Source organism: Rhodamnia argentea, chromosome 4 (genome assembly GCF_020921035.1).
Source record: "Rhodamnia argentea isolate NSW1041297 chromosome 4, ASM2092103v1, whole genome shotgun sequence".
NCBI classification, from domain to species: domain Eukaryota; kingdom Viridiplantae; phylum Streptophyta; class Magnoliopsida; order Myrtales; family Myrtaceae; genus Rhodamnia; species Rhodamnia argentea.
Genome location: NC_063153.1, coordinates 27,349,024 through 27,354,193, shown reverse-complemented (window position 1 = coordinate 27,354,193; position 5,170 = coordinate 27,349,024).

Below are 5,170 nucleotides of genomic sequence, written 5' to 3'. Positions count from 1 at the left end.
ACTTGACTAAAGCTCTTTTCTTTACTTTCGAATTTTCTCCTCTGATTTTTCTCAAGAACTCTCTTTTTTTCTCTCTGAAAAAATTCATTTAAAAAACTCTCTCAATTCTCTCCAAAAAACCTCCTCCTCTCTTCAAGAACTCTTCCTCTTTTATGAACAAAATTCTTCATCCTCCATTCTTCATCTTCATTTCCTCCCATCTTCCATTTTCATATCTTATTCACCTTCATTTCCCCATCTTCTATTTTTATCTTCTCTTCTTTATCTTCTCTTCACCATTTTCCTTCTCCATCTTCTCTTCATTATCTTCTTTTCACCATCTTCCTTTCTCCATCTTCTCTTCATCATCTCCTCTTCTCTTGGTATTTGCAATACGGTTCCCGAGGTTCTAAGTAATTGCAATACAGTCCTTGAAGTTCTAAATATTTGCAATATAGTCCATGAGAAAATATTTTTTTCAAACCCAAATCTTCATGGTGCATTTTTCACCCCATATCTAGTCCAAATGCCTGTTAAATTAAGCTCAAATGTTTTGTTTGTCCAATTATATGCCAATGCAATCTACGCTAAAAATAAATATGTGAGATGATTTTTGTTTAGAACTAAAATTAGTTCTAATTTTTATGCAAAAAATAGATTAGTCAAAATTTAGGGATCAACATGCATATATTGCAGAAATGATTTTTGTTTAGAACTAAGATTAGTTCTAATTTTTTTTATATATGCGAAATGACTAAAAAGATTAGTCAAAATTTAGGTGTCAACACCATTGAGCTGCAGACCTTTCGAATAGGTCGTCGTTGTCGCGGGCATGGCCGTCGGCGTGGTTATGTTGGCCCCGTTGGGATTATAGACGTCATCGATCGTCGGGTTCGCTTTGGGTTGATTCTCGATTTTCGACTTATACCATATTAATTTGAGTCAAATTTTTTATCTCTTTATTTTTCTATTTTTTAATTCAAAAGTTTTATAATTAGGTTGCTTAAGAGAAATTCTAAGGTGTCACACAAAGTATGTACAAACACACAAAAACTAATATTCGTTCTAATTAATTATAAATTGTAAAATATTGCCATCAAACATGGTGATTATAATTCAAGCCTTTCGTAATTATCATGTAAACAATCCAACTATAATTTCTAGCTTTAATAAATTTCACATGGTACTCATTTAGGTAAGAATTTGTTGGATATAATATAAAGAATTTCTAATTTACCATACAAAGAGAAAAAAATTCAATACAAATAAATTATATAAGTATTATAATGGAAAAGGTAAAACTTAGAGAAATTGACGAAAATGCACGTTAGCCAACCTGATTTGGCTAGCATGGCCGCGGCCCATTTGGCCAAAATGGCCGCGGCGGCCACGGCCCATTTGGTCAATATGGCCGCAGCGGTCGCGGCCCATTTGGCTAAAATGGCCGCAGCAGCCGCGGCCAATATAGCCGCTAAAGCCACGGCCCATTTGGCCAAAATGGCCTTGCCCGAAATCACTATGACAATGATCGTTGCTTGATTCCTTATCTGCTGATTTTAAATCCACTCCAATAACATAGAGAATGTCACACTCTGAGATTTTTTACATTAATTAAATAACATATACAATATAAATTTATTCATTCATTCACTTAAATTATTGGATTACGTTATGAATTTCAAGTAAGTCACTAATTTTTTCGTAAGCGAGTAGTTGCAACAATTGTCAACCATGATAATGACAAACAACAACTCTGACAAACATTTCAAACTATTATAATAACTTTTAAGCATAGTTGGTCAATTATTTCCCCACACAAATTTTGATAATGCTGAGTTAGGCGATATGACTTTTCTTAACCGTTCTGAAAGTGCTGTCTAAAGGTTGTTTTTGCACATACATGTTAATAGAGAAGGTGGGTTCCTTAGGCCTGGAGAAAAAATCTGCAAGGACATTCTTCTTTTCCCGAAATGTGTTTGGCATCGAAAGAGTATTTTGAAAATCATTGGGCCGATTTTTGAAAATGCGATTCCTTTGTTTGAATAACATAAAATTGATTTTGAAGTTTTAAGCATGTTGTTGTAATTTCTAGATTTAGTTATTGGTATAAATTCAAGGAGACACTCATCATTCATGATAAGCTTAAGAAGAAGAACTATTACATGAAAAAGAATGAAGACAAGAAGAACTATTTGCATTTGATGAAGGAAGCTTATTGAAGCATGAAAACAAAGAAGAAGTTGCTAAAGTTATTGAAGAGATCTTCCCGTGAAGTTACTTTTATGTTTAAGTACATTTATTGTAATATATAAGCTTCCCTATAGTAGGATAAAACAATTAATTATGTTATCTTTCTTGAATAAATTTTCTTTATGTAGCCATTATTTGATTTGTCTAGGAAGCCAACAAAAACTTATATGAGAAGTTACCTTTAAGCTTACTCAAGAAGTCAACCAACTTTGTCTTCAAGCCAAGAGAAAAATATGGGATAAATGTACGATCAATCAGGAAAAGATCAAACAAGCACCGGCGAAGATGATGAACGGCCGGGGCGAAGCTTGCTCGGCCTTTGCATAGCCAGTGCACGCTGACCGTTTTAGCCAATTATGACCGACCAATATCACGGACCAAGGGTGGTGTGTTGACACCTAAATTTTGACTAATTTTTTCATAAAAATTAGAACTAATCGATTCTAAACAAAAATCATCTCACATATTTATTTTAGCATGCATTGGATTTACATTTAATTGAACTAGCAGTACAAGATTGAGCTTGAATTGAGAAAATGGGGCATTTAAGGAGCGGCTCGACTCCTTTCGTGGGAAAGTGCACTCGAGTGCACTTGAATGCGCTGAGTGCACTTGAGTGGCCGAAAGGAGGTGGAACGAAGGAATGGAACACATTTGGGGTGTACTTGAGTGTGCTTGAGTGCACTCGAGTACACAGGAGAGAGTAGTCGCACAAAAGAGGGCTGAGGAGGAGATCCAGGGAGGGTGCAAAGGAAAAAAAACAAAAGAAAAATCCTCCACGAGCTCACAAACGACCATTGAAGGAGCTTCGGTGGGAGATCTCTCGAGCTTCGTCGACGGTAACCAAACGCCGACAAGTCTTCAAGATGAAGTCCACAAGCTTCTTGTGATCTCAAGGAGTGCGATGAACCATCTCGTTCACCCAAAAACGTAAGTTCATTTTCAAGCTTTCGGAGGTCCGTTAACGGTGATTTGGCCTCGCTCAACCATTTTACATATTTTTGGCTTAAATTATTCCTTGTACATCTCTAAACGCGATATTCTCCTTATTTGATCCTATTTTTTGCATAAAATCCATGGTTGAGTCTCGAACCCATCCGAACCTACCTTGAGCTATTTGGCTCATTTTGGACATACTTAACCCGGTCGGGACATGAGGTAAGTATCCCTAAACTTCATGGATGATAGTCGTAGCTTTGGTTTGGATTGATATCGTGTAAAATGCGCATCCCATCGTCACCGCGGCTGAATCTATTCATACTTATATATATAGTTTTCACCGTTGGATTGTGCTCATTTTTGGATATGTGATAGGCGACGTTGAGACGATTCCATCAGTATCTAGATCGCCGATCGAAACAAAGATCGACCGTTGATCGCACGCCCGGAAAACCCTATATGGTCTGTGATTCATCTTTAATCTTGGAAAGTTTAACCGGTCAATGCGTGTTGTCCAGCCAATGGTCGACATGGCATTGAGGTGGCGCTGATGTGGCACCCGCGTGGCATCCACGACAAGGGGGTAGTTTTAAATCAATTTCAAGGAAAGAAGAAGAATAGGAACAGAAAAAAAAAAAAGGGCTACGGAAGATGGGGGGTCAAATTGGTCTTAATGTTTTCGTAAGTGGGCTTTTTGTTTTGAAATTTCGAGTTGAGCTTTAGTAAATAAGGTGAGCCTCTTTTAAAGTCATTAAAATATATATATATATATATATATATATATATATATATATATATATATATAGTTTTCACCGTTGGATCGTGCTCATTTTTGGATATGTGATAGGCGACGTTGAGACAATTCTAACGGTATCTAGATCGCTTGAATCGAACAAGATCTGACCGTTGATCGCCGTCGAAAAACCCTTAGCCGTTCGTCATTCATCTTTAATCTTGGAAAGTTTAACCGGTCAATGCGTGTTGTCCAGTCAATGGTCGACATGGTATTGAGGTGGCGCTGATGTGGCACCCGCGTGGCATCCACGACAATAGGGGTAGTTTTAAATCAATTTCAAGGAAAGAAGAAGAATAGGAACAAAAAAATAAAAAAGGGCTACGGAAGATGGAGGGTCAAATTGGTCTTAATGTTTTTGTAAGTGGGCTTTTTGTTTTGAAATTTCGAGTTGAGCTTTAGTAAATAAGGTGAGCCTCTTTTAAAGTCATTAAAAAAAATGAGAATGGGCCTAACTCAAGTTGATTGTTGGTCTTGGACAAATTTTGGCCCTCAAGGCCTAGGGTGGGTGCTATCAAGACGCGGACCGGGTCAACCCGACCCGGTCTAGATAATTTTCTTTAAAGAAAATAAAAATAAAAATTTTGGGTAATAAAAAAAATCATAAAAATTGAGAAAAATTCAAAAAAATTCTAGAAATTCCCAAAAATCAGGAATGACTACATTCAACTAGTCCATTCCATTTTTGGGATTTCCTCTTCCCGATCTCTTTGAAAAGTGGCGATTTTACCCTCTAAGGGTAAATCGTCCCCGAAAATTCTGAAAAATGTCGAAAATTAGGAAATAGGCTATTTCGATTGGCCAGTCCTATTTTTGATGCTTTGGATTTCCGTTCTCTTCTAAAATAACAATGCTCCCGACTATTCGATGGGGCTTTCCAATCTTACCCTCCAAGAAATGGTTGGTGGCGACTCCAAAGCACGCACATATATGCATATGTCATTAGACCACACTGAAAGGTCGACTTAAATTTTATTTCCTCCTCCATTATGATTTGGGTAATGGGCCTTGGGAGGGGCTTGTGTCTAAGATCCAATTGCCGCAAATTGGACGACGACGACCCATTAACCCTCGAGAGCGTTCGAGAGGGTTGCGATATGGTGCGGCCGAGAGGTGACTTGCGCAGTTATTGTGCCCGATCCGATTGGGTCATGATCCAATTTTATTGCCGCAATCGATTAACCGTTGGTTTAATTTCAATTTGACTTT